Raw genomic sequence first — 17,374 nt, 5'->3', positions numbered from 1 at the left:
CACAGCCTGTTACCGCAGGACTTCAATCATTTCAGCATCTGAGGACAGTCAAAAAATGAGCTGGAAAGCAAAGGACCAGAAGGGGAAATATCTGCTAACGGAAAGGTGTGGCTGCCTGGGAAAGAGATCTTATGAGTTATTGCAGGAAAGCACCTAAAGCTGTGAGCTGTGATGTGCAGGTGCAGTGCTAAAAGGAGAAGGTTGCAGGGCTGGTCTGCTCCCATAAATCAGAGAAGAGAGGGCATGGGGATTAGTTCTGGGACTGCACAGTGCAAAACCAGAGTGAAATCTTTCTATCTATGACTGGCCAACAGATAGATAGTGTAGAGCATTATACAAGTGCAGAGTTTGAAAGCATCTGGCAGGAGAGACAAAGGTGTTGTTTTTTCTAACAAAGTCTCTCAGAGTTAGGCTGGGCTCAGTTCAGCTCTTTTGAAGCTATAATTTTAGAAGGGTTTGAAGATATTAATGATCATCTTTAAAATGCTTTGAGAGTATGTGATGGAAAGGACCATATTGACAGCAACATGAGTTATTCTGGTTGGATCATTGAATCATAGAGTAGTTTGGGTTTGAAGGGACCTTTCAGGCTCATCCAGTGCCACCCCTGCCATGAGCAGGGACATCTTCACCAGCTCAGGTTGCTCAGAGCCCCGTCCAGCCTGGCCTGGGATGTCTCCAGGGATGGTTCATCTCTGGCCAACCTGGGACAGTATTTGGATTCTGAGATCTGAGTTTTCTCCTTATCCTTTTCACAACTGTGAGTCATGCATATTTGCACATGCATGCACACTTGTGCATGGGTGTACACACACAGGGCCATGAAAATACTCAGCCTACCAGGCATCCCTGGAAACAAAGAGCTGTTTAAGATGGTCAGCTAAGAGATTCAGATCTGCAGCACGGGATCAGGCCACAGTCACTGTTGACTGCAGGTGTCTTTCTGAAAACAGTCACAGAATCATAGAATCGTTTTTGTCGTAAGAGGCCCTCAAGATCATTGAGTCGAAACATTAACCCAACACTGTCAATAAACCGTGTCCCTATGAACCTCGTCTACATGTTTTTTAAACTCCTCCAGGGATGGTGACTCCATCACTGCCCTGGGCAGCCTGTTCCAATACCTGACAACCCTTTCTGGGAAAAAAAATTTCCTAATATCCAATCTAAACCTCTCCTGGTGCAACTTGAGGCCATTTGCTCTTGTCCTATTACTTGTTCCTTGGAAGAAGAGACCAACAATCTCCATGCTACAACCTCCTTTCAGGTAGTTGTCGCTTGTAACATCTAGATCAGCAGTTAGAAATCAGGAAATATTGAAATATTCACCCCACTGTGCAGTCTTGCAGCAGTTGCCTGGTATGCTGGTCTGTTATCTTTAACATCCACCATCACACTGACCCACCTGAAACTGGAATCATCAGCCCAGCTCCCATCATCTCCAAGGATCCTACAGGTTCCTCACCACTCATTTTAGGTACATTGGTACAAAGAAAGGACAATGGGAGGGTGAAAGACAACCTAATCAGAGTAGTTCCTTTGTAGCTGTGAGAATGATGGAACAAACATCACAACCTTATAGGCCTTAAGGTGAACATTTCCTTTTTCTATCAATCCATGTTTATGTTGTAGTAATTTGCAGTACCTCAATGAAACCCTATTATATTATAGTCAGAGCCTAATATGCAAAATACTTCTTTCTGCAGAACTGGGGAGAGTTTTTGTAGAAGGCAACAAAGTTGTCTGGGGGATGAATGTCATGATTAAATCACAGAATGGTTGTTCCCAAACTCAGGTTTATAAGGCCATAAAACCTGGTCTGTGAAATTGCATTGAAGAATTACTTCAGTTCAGAGTTTGATGGTTCACACTGATAGCCCATAAGAAATGTTTTGGCCCAAGTATCCAAGAAGTTTGAGAACCATCCTGTTGAATTGTTGCATCTATCAGGATTCACTGTGCTATGGACCAATATCGCAGACAAAGCATTAGTCTTCTTCTCAGCCTGGGATCTGTGCTGGTCCTGTTGGATTTGGCAGCACAGTGATGGGAGGTGGTGTGTACGGCCCAAAGGATGGTGAGGGACACAATAGCAGAGAGAAAAGCGATTAATAGAAAGAAATGGTCGCAAAGGGAGAAAGGCAGAAGAAGGCAGCAGCTGTGAAAGGTGTTTGCAGAAGGCCGGGATTGCCTGAAAGAGATTATATGAAAATGATTGTGTTGGGGCACTGTAATACTTCAAAGAGATAAAATAAAGGTAAAATTCAGGGTTAGCATTTCCCTTTATTTCAGAGTAGGAGAAACAGTTCAGCCATTAGTTGAGCTCTCGAAGTGAACCTTTCTCTCTTCCCCTGGCAGTCAGATCATGTCAGATCATCCAACCAAACTATGACCACTATGTTGTTTATAAACTTACTTACGGCTATTCCTGGCAGCTGCACAGTCTGTCCCAGCAAAGAGACCATTTACCAGTGATGAGTTGAACCTCTCTCTCAAAATGCTGATCTCTCCTTCCTCATATCCAGTGATAGGACGCATGGGAATGGTTCAAAGCTGCACCAGGGGAGGTTTAGACTGGACTTTAGGAAGAATTTCTTTACCAAGAGGGTGGTCAAACACCGGAACAAGCTTCTTAGAGAGGCAGTCGATGCCCCGATGCCCCAAGACTGTCAGTGTTTAAGAGATATTTGGACAATGCTCTTAACAACATAATATGAGTTTTGGCCAGCCCTGAACTGGTCAGGCAATGGGGCTAGATTTTCATGGCAGGTACCTTCCAACTGAAATTATTCTGTTCTGTTCTGTTCTATTCTATTCTATTCTATTCTATTCTATTCTATTCTATTCTATTCTATTCTATTCTATTCTATTCTATTCTATTCTATTCTATTCTATTCTATTCTATTCCATTCCATTCCATTCCATTCCATTCCATTCCATTCTATTCCATTCTAAAGACTCTAAGCTTTTATCTTGCTCCACTGAAATGATGGTCACATCCACTAGTAGAGGCACCTCAACAGGTCTCATTCTAACAGAGCAGGTCTTGTGCACCCTTCCCCATGGACACATCTGTGTGAAAAACAGTGGGGATGCAACGAGAACTGGTGCAGATGGATGTTTTACGGTGGCAGCTCAAAACTTTGCAGCATCGTCGTCTTCATGGAAGTGCAAGGAGCTGTGAAGGGTCTCATTGCCTCCCACACATAGAGCCACGCAGAGTGCCATGGGTTGAGGGACCTCTTTCATGCTGAAACTGGACCTCTCTCCCCGTCTCCCACACAACCTCTCTTCCCTTTCACTCCCCTCTGTCTCCCTTTTGACTGTGTCCTTTGTTCACTTGGCTTGCTCAAGATGTCGAACGCTCTTTTATGCAACACTCCCCCATGCAACATCCATCAATCCTCTTCCTGCTCTCTCTCAAAGCTCTCCCAGATGGTGAGAAAACTCACTAGCACAAGGAATATCTCCAACTGTAATAACTACATGTCATGCTCTGTTTGTTAGACAGCTCCTGGCCGTGTTATCTTGCTCCGTGAAACTCTTTTGTTTCTTACTACTCTGCTCTGTTCTCTTTGCTGTTGTCATGTACCATGAATATACATTTATGGTGCCAGTCCCTGATTTGCTACATGATTTTGGCTGGATCAGTCAATCCAAAATGTGTAGATGTTGGGCTGTAGGCCAACTCATTCAGAAATGACAGCTGAGTTGATGTGCCTCACTTATGGGGCACATGGTGCCTGATTTACAGAGGTGTTGGAGACAGTTGACAGGAACTCCCTGCGGTTCCCATTGCTAAATTATGCATCTTCTGCAATAGCTCATTTCAGTACATATTTGGTATTGTTTTCTTTGTGTTGTTTAGATCATGGAAGTGGCATTAACACTAGTGGCAGACTTCTGCATGGCTCAGGGCTCATTCAGTAGGTGACTTCAGCTTGGAGACAAACCACAAAGCAACGTCACCTAGACCCCAACAAGATCCCAGAGATGTGGCAGGGTGTCCAAATCCCCAGATGAGAGGTCTAAGAAGTGGATATTTGAACCATCCTTGGGCCACTTCCTAGCTAATGAACTTCAGAAAATATGGTTCATCCCACCCTAAAAGAAGCATGTGAGATAGATCAGAAGATAGATCAGATCATCTATTTCTCCCCAACTAACCTGCACCAATGTTGCTCATTTTACCATGGATCAGTCTCCCACACTGATTCACTACACAAATGTCCATGCTGGTCCAAGGAGCGGGTGGAAGGTGGGAACTTACAGCCGAGGTTGGAAAAGAGTTCAACATTTTTCATGGTAGACTTGGCTTCAGGCAACTTAAAGTGCTAGTGTAACTGTAGTGTTAATATCTCCCCAAATCCCACTGCATCTCATGTTTCATGCAGGACACCATTTTTGGTTATTTCTGGGTTTCTGGCACACAGGAGTTTCATCAAGATGTGAGGTTATTAGGCAGGAAAGGCCAGGCAATGATTTCAGAGCTAGATCCAGTTTGCCTTAAAATTCAAGACTGTTCAGATGTAGAGGTTTTTGGTCATTCGTTTAATAATGGCAATAGAACAGCATTAATCTGATTTAATTTTATGTTACACTGACTTTCTTGCTTTGCTGATTTTATTTCAGGCACCTTGTGAAAAAAAAGAGTGTGAGAAATTTGGCTTCCATAGATCTTTAAAAAAACATCAGTGGAGTGAACAGGAGGCAAGGAGAAGCAGTGTTTAAACTAGAAGAGACCCTGGTACAAGCACAGATGGTCATAACCTGTTGACAAATGAAGTGAGATTATAAAGGAGAATATTTCTCATGTTCAGAAGTGGGAGGATCTAGAACAGCTTTCCAAAGAAATAAGTGCTGTGTGAGACATTAATATATATTCAGACAGAGCTGATCATTTTCTGAATGGATTTAAATAACATGACTATGTATGTTACCAGGGAACTGGACTCTTCAACCCAAGAGGTCCCATCTCATCCTGTGCCTCATAGGCTGGTCCCAATGATTCATTCGTGATCACCAATACTCCACAAACACTTCATGGCAGGATAATAATAATTTCGTGTCCTGTCAAGAAAAACAAAACAAAACAAAATAAACAAACAAACAAAAAACCAAAACAAACAAACAAACCACACAAAAAAACACTTGTTTTCGAAGCAAGTCTGGATCCATGCTATATTTTCTGTTGCTCTTTCTTCTTATTCCCCTCAAAAATGCATCTTTTATGGCACATGAAAATCAAATGTTTCCTTTAGGATTTTTTCTGTTATTGTTAATATTCCTTCTGAAGTCATTGTACCAATGAAGTCACTGTGCCAATGAAGTCACTGTGCCATTTCAAGTGGTTGCTATAGAAATAGTGATGATGTCCACAAAATCAGTGTCAGGAATGCAGAGGTTCTTGCAGAGTCCGAGATCTTGTTTTCAGTCATCCTTGATAAGCAAAGATTGAAGAGAGAAAGCCTAATTGAGAGACAGATCCACTTACTCCAGAAACATTTGTGCATTAAATGAAGATTTATTTAGAGGTATATTTTGTCTCCTCCTTAAGTTGAGTTCAAGGCAAAAATCATAAAATCATAGAATTAGAGAATCATAGAAACATAGAATTGTTTTGGGTGGTAAAGACTTTTAATATAATGAAGTCCAACCATTAGCCCAACACTGGCACTAACCCATGTCCCTAAGAACCTCATCTACACATCTGTTCAATCCCTCCAGGGATGGTGACTCCACCACTGCCCTGGGCAGCCTGTTCCAATGCCCCACAGCCCTTTGGGGAAGAAATTGTTCCCCAGATCCAACCTCAACCTCCCCTGGCTCAACTTGAGGCTGTTTGCTCTGGTCCTGGTGCTTGTTCCTTGGGACCAGAGCCTGACCCCCCCTGGTTCCAACCTCCTTTCAGGTAGTTGCAGAGAGCGAGAAGGTCTCTCCTCAGTCTCCTTTTCTCTAGGTTTGTTCACTTGGTAATGAGATATTTTGTATTTCAGCCTCAACCAGACCTACCTATAATGAACAGTACACTGAATGAGCCATCATGGTTGGAGCTGATGGCACCACTGTCATTGTGTGCAGTTGTGCATCCACTGTTTCAAGACCATAGAATCCCAGGTCCACATAAACCCTGAGCTGAACCCACATTAGTTCTCTTTCACCATACAGCTCCAGAAATGTTGTACTGGCAGCAGAACCCATGTAGCTATAAGCAGGGATCTACTCCAGCTGCCAGGAGGAATATCCATGTGACCATTGTCCCAACTGCATGTTGAAAACACACAAAACTCATTGCCTGGCACCTCAGACTACATCAAACTCATTGTCTGGCTTTGTTTCTCCTTCATCCATCATCCCAGATTCCCCCAAATCTGACCCTGAGTTCTTGCAGATCTTCGGCAAGACTAAGCTGAACTCAAAGTTTTCTTCATTCTTGCCTGTCCCTGTTTCTTCTCCTGAATAATTTTAAAATCAACCCTCAGTTTGCTTGAAATGTTTCTGCCCCTCGTAGGACTCATGTTTGTCTCACAGGATGATTTAAGTGCTTGGCTTGTTTAATGTCTGGATTTGCTTCCTATTTTTGTCCTGATTACAAAGATTTAGTTTCTTACACCTCAATAATTAGTTCCAGAACCTTCAAAATATTCCTTAATCTATTTCTCCAAGCAGAAAGCCCCACATAACTTTCTATTGTGAAGTAAATTGCCTGTAGATGAAGTTTGAGAGAAAACATTTGTTATTTGTTTTCCCTGCAGCACTTTTAGTTTTTATGAAGGTCTATATGGCGGCCATGAATTTGCTGGGACAGACCCATGTCAGCATGTGTTTCCTTGTGAAATGACGGCTTCTGTCACAGCCTGAAGATGGGCAGAGGGTATGTTTAAAAGAAACACTGAGGACAAAACTTCTGGATTGAACCATTGACTAGAGTAGGGGAAACCTGTGTGTTTTCAGTAGTGAGATCGGGTGTCCAACAATGAAAGTACAAGATGACATGTAGGTCACATATAGTATTCATTATTCCTCCTTTAGCCCAGTTCATCTCATCTTCTCTCTCACTTCTTCCAACCCTAAAGTTTCACGAGGGTGCACAACGTCTCATCAGTCTGTGTGTATATGCAATGGACAGAGAAAAATGTGACACAGCATAGAGCTGAAACACATCAGCAGACCCTGGTCTGGTTAGAAATTGCTGAAATCAAAGCCTTTTGTGGATGGACATTCATTTTGGCTGGAATTCTCTTGAGAACAAGGCCTGAGCTTGGTTCCTACTTGGTGGGCCAGGTGGGCTTCTAGGGAGTGCACACCTCATAGAATCATAGAATCATTTAGGTTAGAAATGACCTTTAATATCAGTTTCAACTATAAACCTAACACTGCCAAGTCCACCACTAAACCATGTCCCTAAGTGGTGTATCTGTGCGAGGAAAGGCTTCAGATCTAGTCCCCAGATCCTCTCTATTTTGTGGTTGCCCACCACTTCCCAGTTTACCAGTTCTGGGAAGGCCTTGGAGATGGGCTGGCACAAAGCTGCTGGCTCCAGGCCACAGCTGGGCAGGACACCATGTGGTTCCCAGTTTGATTTTTGGTGCTGAGTTCTAAAACTTTGGTTTCCAATCAAAATTAGGAGTAATGCCAAATTCCAGAATTAAAAAGATCCTCCCCAACAGTGAAGTAATCATTCACCACCCACCTGTCATGACCTGCAGGCTCTGCACAGCTCAGCCAGTCCCATGGAGAAAGAAGGATGAGAGCACCTGATTGAGGAAGGAAGCAAGCAAGCCAGACCATCAAAACTAACTCAATTTTCTCCAGTCTGAACTGTTTTCACCAGTGCAGTTCCTTAGAGATTTTGGCCAGGTCCTGATCATCCAACGAGACCACCAGCATGATGCAGGACCCAGTCTGGCAAGGAGCAGACACTTCTGTCTTTTATCAAGACATGGTGAGAAGCCTGGTGGGTTGACTTCATTCCCCCTCCAACAGCCTTTTATTGCCCTGTCCCTAAAATTTCATTACTACTGCAGGCACCAGCTGTGTTGAGAACAAAGACTTTGAGGTGCTGGAGTGAGTTGAGAGAAGGGAATGGAGCTGGGGAAGGGGCTGGAGCACAAGTGTGATGGGAGCGGCTGAGGGACCTGGGGGGTTCAGCTGGAGAACAGGAGCTGAGGGGAGACCTTCTGATCTCTGAACTGCCTGAAAGGAGCTTGGAGCCAGGGGGGTCGGGCTCTGCTCCCCAGGAACAAGCAACACGAGCAGAGGAAACGGCCTCAAGTTGAGCCAGGGGAGGTTGAGGTTGGATCTGGGGAACAATTTCCCCTGTGGGGCATTGGAACAGGCTGCCCGGGGCAGTGCTGGAGTCACCGTCCCTGGAGGGGTTGAACAGACACATAAATGAGATTCTTAGGGACATGGGTTAGCACCAGTGTTGGGTTAATGGTTGGACTCAATGATCTTGAGGATCTCTTCCAACCAAAACCTATTGCAGGCTGCCAAGAAATTGCATTTCATCCTGCTCTGAAGATGCATCATGGCCTGACAAGCACACAGCAATATTTTCCAAGTGCCTGTTCCAACACTGGGTTGTGAGGTAGGAGAGGGGTGCGCCTGTCCTGGAAATTCCCTTTCTCTATGATATTTCCTGTTTCCATCCAAGCAGGATCCAGGCTGCCTTTTGTTATCTTCAGGGTTCTCCATGCCAGCACAATTAGTTAATGAGTATGTTGAATCTCAAGCAAAATATACATGGCTGATCCCGAAGCTTTTAGCATGTATCACTTCAGGGGGAATGAAAACAAAGCAATAAATAAAATCTGTGCAAACACCCTCTCTGGCCAATATGAGAAGCACCAAATAATGTTTTCCATGGGCTGGACTGCACAGTTTCAGAGCAAAACGAAAATACGTAGGGAAATGCATTAGCACTCATTTGTTTCAGGGTAAAATATCATTTTGCATTCTGAGCAGACCCAGTCTCCTTTCTGAACACCCAGATCACCTGCTGAGCTGATGACGATGTTTTCTCCTAAGGAAGAGGATGGCATGAAGACACCCCCTTCTTCACGGTGCACCATGGTGCAGAATTGCTCTTCAGTTGCTCAGAAGACCAAAAAAAAGTGCTGATATGGATATGTGTTCAGAGGAGAGGAGAGATGAGAAAATCCATATGGTTGTACCTTTCATCACTCAGAATGACGTGCAAAGGGTTGTTCAGTGCCTACAATTGTGAAGTGTTTATAGAAGGAACCCCCTTAATAAACGCTGTTTCTTCTTTTTCCGTGAAAAAGGGTAATGGGTACGAACTGGAACACAAAAGGTTCCACTTAAATTTGAGAAGAAACTTCTTCTCAGTGAGGGTGGCAGAGCCTGGCCCAGGCTGCCCAGGGAGGTTGTGGAGTCTCCTTCTCTGCAGACATTCCAACCCGCCTGGACACCTTCCTGTGTAACCTCATCTGGGTGTTCCTGCTCCGGCGGGGGAATTGGAGTAGATGATCTTCCGAGGTCCCTTCCAATCCCTAACAATCTGTGATTCTGTGACACACAACCCCAAAACTTTCAGGCCCAGATAACACATCAGCTGCCTCCAAAATAGCTTTTATTTTCCTTGAACTGCCTGAACAGATCCAAAAATGGTCTCCGTGAATGGACCTATCTAGTAGACAGATTGCTCCAGACTGAATCTCCATCCTTGGAGGTCTTCAAGATTTTTGTGGTCAAGTCCCTGAGAAACCAGGTCTAATTAGGCCTTTTCTGAGGAGGAGGCTGTACTGGATGACCTTCAGAGGCCCCTTCCAACACAAACTATTCTCTGATCCCATGATTTTGCAGAAAGACAAAGTTAAAACTGGATGGTAAAGCAGCACAGTGTTTCCCAGTGTTGTCTGCAGACTGCTGGCACTGAAACAATAGAGAGGGCAGACACATTTCTGCAGTCGAGAGGTCTGGCTGTGCACTGCTCCCATTCATCTTGGGGGCTATCGTTGTTTTCCCGGTTACTGACTCCCTGGAATCCAAATTGCAAGTTTACTGTACTGCCACTTAAGAGGACTACTAATGAAAAAAATATATCCCTCTGTTTGTTTATGTGGTTAAGCCTTGCTGTTTACATGATTTCTGTAAGCAGGAACTGAAAAATTCCTTGAGGAGTTTGTAAAAAGGAACAAGATCTATTTTGGAAAGCCTCTCTGGTGTGGCCTGGAATTTGTGGCACACGAGAATGTCTGTTCCTGGAGCACTACGGACCTGCACATGGACCTCGTGCTCCGAACTGCCATGGTGGGAGTACCTCCATCACTTAAGGCTTCTGTGCCAATCACAAAAATGTTTCCAAATTTGAGGACTGGCACCACCAGTGCTCTGCATCAGCTTTGCATGGAGCGGGGATAAAGGTAGATTCAGATAATCACAGAGTTGTTTTGATTGGAAGACACCTTCAAGATCATTGAGTCCAACCGTTAAGCCAACACTGTCACTAAACAATGTCCTTAAGAGCCTCATCTACATGTCTTACAAACCCCTTCAGGGATGATGATTCCAGATAGCCCTTGTAAAATTTGGTTTAAAACCAGTATTGCCTACTACTCCCAGAACATGCACTCCAGTGGAGGGGCCACCACCTCCGGGCATATACAAGCCCATAAACTGGGAAAGCAGAGATATTTTTCACAGGATAATCTCTGTATTCATCAGCTTCTTCTCCACACAGTGATGGTAATACAACATATCCTACTTCACATGGATGGTACACCTAGACATTAGTAAAGAATTCGACACTGTTTCCCACAGCATTCTCCTGGAGAAACTGGCTGCTCATGGCTTGGACAGGCAACTCTTCACTAGGTAAAAAAATGGCTGGATGACCAGGCCCAAACAGTGGTGTTGAATAAAGTAAAATCCAGTTGGTGACTGGTCATGAGTGGTGTTCCCCAGGGCTCAGTACTGGGGACAGTTCTGTTTAATATCTTTATCAAGGATCTGATAAGCCCCCTCATGCCAAGAAAGGCCTTGAGGTGCTGGAGCAAGTTGAGAGAAGGGAACGGAGCTGGGGAAGGGGCTGGAGCACAAGTGTGATGGGAGCGGCTGAGGGACCTGGGGGGTTCAGCTGGAGAACAGGAGCTGAGGGGAGACCTTCTGATCTCTGAACTGCCTGAAAGGAGCTTGGAGCCAGGGGGGTTGGGCTCTGCTCCCCAGGAACAAGCGCCAGGAGCAGAGGAAATGGCCTCAAGTTGCACCAGGGGAGGTTGAGGTTGGATGTGGGGAACAATTTCTTCCCCAAAGGGCTGTGGGGCATTGGAACAGGCTGCCCAGGGCAGTGCTGGAGTCACCATCCCTGGAGGAGTTTAAAAGATGCGGAGATGAGGTTCTTAGGGACATGGGTTAGTGCCAATGTTGGGTTAACAAATGGACTCGATGATGTTGAGGTTCTTTTCCAACCAAAATTATTCTATGATTCTATGATTGTATCTGCTGAGACCTTTAATGCTGAAGGATTGTTTAAATGCCAACATAAGGCATATTCAGTTATTCAGATAGATAAATATATCCTTCCTAACACCTGTGGAAATAGCAATTATTTCACCTACTATTTCTTACATACAAAATTTGAGGCAAGCTCATGAGCTGTGCCTGCACTTTCCCAGGCAGTTGATCCATTGTAGGAAAGGATATAATTTACAGGCGTTTCCTGCAGCAGCAGGATTAATACTCAATAAGGAATAACTCTGCCCCATGTGAAAATCTAGGAAAGTATTTCTCGCTGAAGATAGGGGTGTTCATCAAGGGGTCAGAGGTGGAAGGAGTTGTCCAGCTGTCTGGCAGAACCTGAGATGCTGCTTCATTGCCGAGGTGGTGATGGAGAGTATATCTTGTTACAGAGGGAACCCTTTGCCGTGTTACCAGAGGGACAGAGGTGCCTCAGAGGAGTGGATGATGTTCTGGATCTCCTCCACGCACGTAAACCCATGATTCATTTTTCAGTTGCCTGCTGGATTCATTATTACATTTTCCTTTTAAGACTCAAGGATGTTCTCCTTGAAACAAACAGCAGAAGACCTGCCATGCTCACGAGGCATGGATATAAACCCTGCCACCTGATCATGTATTGTGCAATGTTTTAGTTGCTTGAGCTGCATCAGCTGAGAGATGTTAGTGCCTGGATCTGCTTTTCCTTTCTTTTCTGCTGTATATAAAGGGATAAGAGTTGTAATTTTGATGCTACTTAAATCGCCTTCTTACCTATCTCAGCTCCCTTAGTGGCAACGTTCTCATGATTAGAGGGTAGAAAAGCCACATTAACGGGACATATTGGGATTTTCCCTTCTGTCACTTGTCTGAGCTCCAGTGCCATCTCAAGAGTGCATTGCCCAGGCTGGTTTTAAGTTATTTGAGTTTTCCAGCCTTGTCATGGGGAAGTTTTATTTCATAGGCTACAGCATTTCACCAGCCTCACTGCCAAAATTCATGGAGTGAATGAAAATGTGAAATATGATGATCCCTCAGATCCCAAACTCTGGTTTCCAGTGGTCCCTGGTGGGCACATCTTCAGATTTCATATGTCACTTTTACACTAGCTTCACGGAAGCAGAGGAAAGCTAACTGAATGCAAACACCTTAAGCCTGGCAAGATAAAATCCACTCAAGGACAGCGCTGAGCTAAGAAGAGGATGGATTGTGGGTCTGATCCAACTCCCACGCAGCAAATGGAAAGGTTCCCACTGATGTAATCAAAGCTGGATCAGGTCCAAAATGACCGGTGATTAATCATTGCTATTTATTTGTTAGCACCAGCAACTGATTTGAAAATTTACAGGATATAAATATAAGACAGATCCTGGCCCAAAGAGTTCAGCAGCCAAGCTTTCTGGTTTTACAACAAGAGGCGCTCTGGGAAGCCCACATCAGGTATTCATTTAGCGTGATTTCATTCTATCCTTCCACACTTACGTGTTGCTGGGACAGAGAGGGCATTTAACTGATGAAGGGTTAGTATTGTTGAGTCTTCTGGAGGAAGCTTAATGTGCAGAAGGGAGTTGGATTAAGTGGGAGGACATGGAACATGGGGAGGGCGAGATCATTGGATGAGCAGCAGAAGATATGGGGAGCTCCCAGAGCTCCAGGCCAACAAGTCTCAGAGACAGGGAGGACAGTGGGCGACACAGTGGTGGTGGAGAAGTCCACCAAAGGCTCAAAGTTTGGATCAGTAAATATACGAAAGGAGCAGAGAGCTGAAGCTGCAAGACAGGAGGAGGTCATTTAAGGACAGTGGCTGTAAAGGAGTGGTTGGAGACGGTTCTCAGAGCAAAATTAGGAAAGCACACACACGTATGCATGCACATGCATGACAAGCATGCCCCTCAATCATTTTCTTGAGAGCTTCCCTCCTACTCAGCTCTCTAGCTGACATATCTTCTCTGCCCAAGGCAGCAGCAATCCCCTCCAGCAATATCATAATGACAACGTTGAAAGTTAATGAAGGTGCAGACGGAGACAGTGGCAAACGCTGGGTTGCAGGATGCCTTCAGTGCTTGCCCTGGACCCAGCAGAAAGAGATTCAGATCTGAGCCTCTGGGAATGGTGACAACACCCAACTACCCAGAGACAAAGACATTCGGCTGCCGTCAGAGAAAAATTGGTATGACTCTCCTGACATGCTGATTGACATGGGACCATCGGGTCTGGAAGGGTGTGGAGCACAAGTGTGATGGGAACAGCTGAGGGACCTGGGGGGTTCAGCTGGAGAACAGGAGCTGAGGGGAGACCTTCTGATCTCTGAACTGCCTGAAAGGAGCTTGGAGCCAGGGGGGGTCGGGCTCTGCTCCCCAGGAACAAGCGCCAGGAGCAGAGGAAATGGCCTTAAGTTGCACCAGGGGAGGTTGAGGTTGGATCTGGGGAACAATTTCTTGCCCAAAGTGCTATTGGGCATTGGACCAGGCTCCCCAGGGCAGTGGTGGAGCCACCATCAGCCACATGTTTTAGTGCCAGTGTTGGGTTAATGGTTGGACCTGATGATCTTAGAGGTCTTTTCCAACCAAAACGATTTTGTGATTCTTTCTTTTTCCACCAGCTGGAGGTTCCTTTGGGGTCTCCATAATGGTATTTGCTGCTGCTCTTCATGGGTAGATGGATCATGTATCCCTTAATACCCAGAGGACCATCGGCTGAGCTGCTCATTACTTCAAGTCTATGCTTCATGAAAGCCATGATAGGAAAAAGGTCTGTGTGTCCCTCGTTAAGAGTAGCTGGTGATTTAGGCTCTGACTTTCAGTGCAGTCCATGATAAAGTTCCCATTGACCCCAGCGAGAGCTTAATTAGGGCTTTAAATCCACACCTGGCAAATATCATCTGAACTGCTGTATCTTCTTTTTTTTTATTATATTTTTTTTTACTCATTTCACAGATTTGCAGTCCCAAGCACTCAGGAGGAACAGCAGCCGATGCCCACGTGCTCTCAGGACTGACTCCTCTTTCATACACTCACTAAACTATGTAACATTTATACAATCCAGCAGGCTCTGTCTCATAACTCCAGGCGATTCTGAAATAAAAGGAGATAGCATCGGTATCATAAACCCAACCTCACATCGTCTGCTTTCATGCTTCAGCTACTCGAATGTTTATAGATCACATATCCCGACCACTTCAGTTCAGCTTGCAACTGGTTTTCAAGTCTGCAGGCTCCAGGAAAAGACATAATGGGCTGTTCAACTGGAATTAAGGAAAATAAAACCCCTTTATGTTCACTCACATGTATTCATTTTACTGCCCTGGTCATTCTATATTTGTCAAGTGTCTTTTGAGGTTTATTTGAACTATTTTTACATACAAATTTTCTTGGAAGTTTACCTTTAATTCTTAAAAACTCTCCTAAGAACCCACACTGGAAATGTCAAGGTGACATGTAATGTTTGAGGATTTGGAAGGGACGTGTTTCAAGGCAGTTTTATGTGATGTACTAGTAAAAAAAAAAAATAAAAATAATATTAAAAAATATATATATATATATATTTGAAGAGCCCTGTAGTAATTAAAAGAAACCTAAAATCATCTTCCATTGCATTTGGCACTTTTTAACCTATGCATTTCCAGAAGCAGCTATAAATGAATACAATGTGCACCTCTCCGAGGTCGATGTTATGTCTCTTTTGGGGCTGGCAGACATGAGCGGGGTGCAGGAGCAGGGAAGGACCTGGAGGTGATCCTGACAGCTGCAGGTTGTGCCCCATTGCCCTTCTCCTTCCCTGGTGCATTTGGAGGTCAAAGTTGATCACAGAATCACAGAACAGTTGGGGTTGAAGGGACCTCTGGAGATCATCCAGTCCAACCCATCTGCTAACGCAGGGTCACCAGAGCAGATCACACAGGAAGGTGTCCAGGCGGGTTTTGAATGTCTCCAGAGAAGGAGACTCCACAACCTCTCTGGGCAGCCTGTTCCAGGCTCTGGCACCTCAAAGGAAAGAAGTTTCTCCTCATATTCAGATGGAACCTCCTGTGTTTCAGTCTGTGCCCGTTGACCCTCATCCTGTCATTGGGCACCACTGAAAAGATTCTGGTCCATCCCCTTGGTGGCCCCTTCCCAGTCCTTTTCCCATATCTCCCTTGTGATGGGCAGCTGCTCTACCCCTGCAGCACCCCTTTCAGCCCCATCTTACCTCCAGGCATGAGTGGTGTGGATCCACCCAAAAATAAAGCATGATTCACCCAGGAGACATCAGTCCAGGAGTCCTACCTGGCAGCACTCTGCATTAGAGCCATATTGCCTATTTTCTGCCTGCTCTCTGTGGAAACCAGTGAGAAAACCTGTTTGCTCCCATTTGCACAGGGATGATGCATGCAAGACCTAAAGAGACTGGCATGGTTCACTGGGCCACAGCGTTCTCCTACCAAACAAGATGATTAAAATCAACTGTTGATACCAGCAACCATTTCACTTACGCTATTGAACTTCAGATGCTCTGATCCAGAGCAGACAGGACTCTGCACACCCAGGCAGGTTCCTTGTTGTCTTTTCAGGAGACTTTAATTGCAAGGACTTTGATCCAATGCCAAGTGCTGTACCCAAAAATGGATCAAAACTCAATTTATCTTGATTTAACTGTTGGGACATAGGTGTGGTTTGTTTGGAGAAGCTTTTGCATAGAGATTGAAGAGGGCTGGTATTTGACACCAAACACAGCTCTTAGGCGCATGGTTAAGCTTTCAAGAATGGCCCTTTATTTTGAAAAGTCTCCAGCATTGTCCTGTATCTTCTGTATGGTTGGACTTGATGATCTTAAGGGTCCTTTCCAACTTAAATGATTCTATGATTCTGTCTGGTGACAGTAGATCTGGGCAGGATTTTGGGCAATTCTGCAGAGAGCAGTGTGGAGCTTGTAAACTCCTGCTATTTTTAAATCCACAAATACAATAAACACACACAGCTTTGGGGAATAATTGACCTCTCATGGTCTCAGAGTCTGATCACCTTATTTCCTGAGGGAAATATTTATGCTGGGGCATCTTAAGCTCTACTGCAAAATGTCTAATGTGGTCAGCCTGAGCAAAAGCTGTGCTGTTAGTATTTCTTATAAATGTCAGTATGAAGGTAACTCTTCTCAAGAATCAAAATCTCCTCTCCTCTTCAGAAGACTGGGTGCAGAAGAAAAACCCAAATTGGGACTCTCCCAAATACACATTTGACGGCCATGTGAGGGCAACAACTTTATTAGCCACTAGAGAATCCACACTGGGAAGTCCTTCAGGTAATGCTGTTCATGAGTTTCCCACTCAGATGACTTGTTTTCTTTGGTTGCTCTCCTCTGTTGTCTGATGCTAGGAGGTGATGCCACCGCTTCCTTCGTTAAAGGACGGTAATTATCAGCTGCATTGCCCAAAGATCAACAAAACTTAAAAAAAACACCCCATAGAAGTTCCCTAAATAGTCTGTTTTATAGACAGGGAAACTGAGGCTTATGAATTGAACAGCAAAGCCCATGAGAACATCCCGACTGATTTTGTCCCAGAAGGATGAGAGAGGGGCTACTAATGGGGCGTTCTCAAACCTGCAAGAAGTTTTCCCGTGTGTTGTATTCACACCGTGGATAGGAGCATTTCCAGCACTCTGATCGGTGTGTGTTCCCCTTGCTTGCAGTGAACAGCTTCTCGGTTCACATGGGGGTGACTGCTGCCTGTTAGCACACATGGTGCTGGAAAAGGTGCTGAAAAAGAATCTACTTAGCCATTTCTGGTTCCATTTATTGGGTAATTTGCAGAGAAAATTATTTCATTCCTGGTATTCAATGCTCTCATTCAAACTTTTTGTTTCCTCTGCATCTTCTTTTTTTTTTCAGGTACAGAAGAAATAAACTTCCACAAACAAACATATGAATGTTTAGTGTT

General features: G+C 44.6%; 1 long non-coding RNA gene across 1 annotated transcript in view; it reads left to right on the top strand.

Annotated features, from left to right (window-relative positions):
* LOC309439606 overlaps positions 1–14,680 on the top strand; it is a 40,300-nt gene extending 25,620 nt beyond the window's left edge. The window contains exon 4 of the long non-coding RNA XR_014184040.1: positions 14,397–14,680. This is a non-coding gene — a long non-coding RNA (uncharacterized lncRNA). The remainder of the gene's footprint in view (positions 1–14,396) is intronic.
* Positions 14,681–17,374: the final 2,694 nt, after the last annotated feature.

This window comes from Streptopelia decaocto (assembly GCF_964273445.1).
Source record: "Streptopelia decaocto genome assembly, chromosome: 1".
Taxonomy (NCBI): Eukaryota; Metazoa; Chordata; class Aves; order Columbiformes; family Columbidae; genus Streptopelia; species Streptopelia decaocto.
Note: the sequence above shows the minus strand (reverse complement) of the source record. Positions and strands in the feature narration are given on the sequence as shown.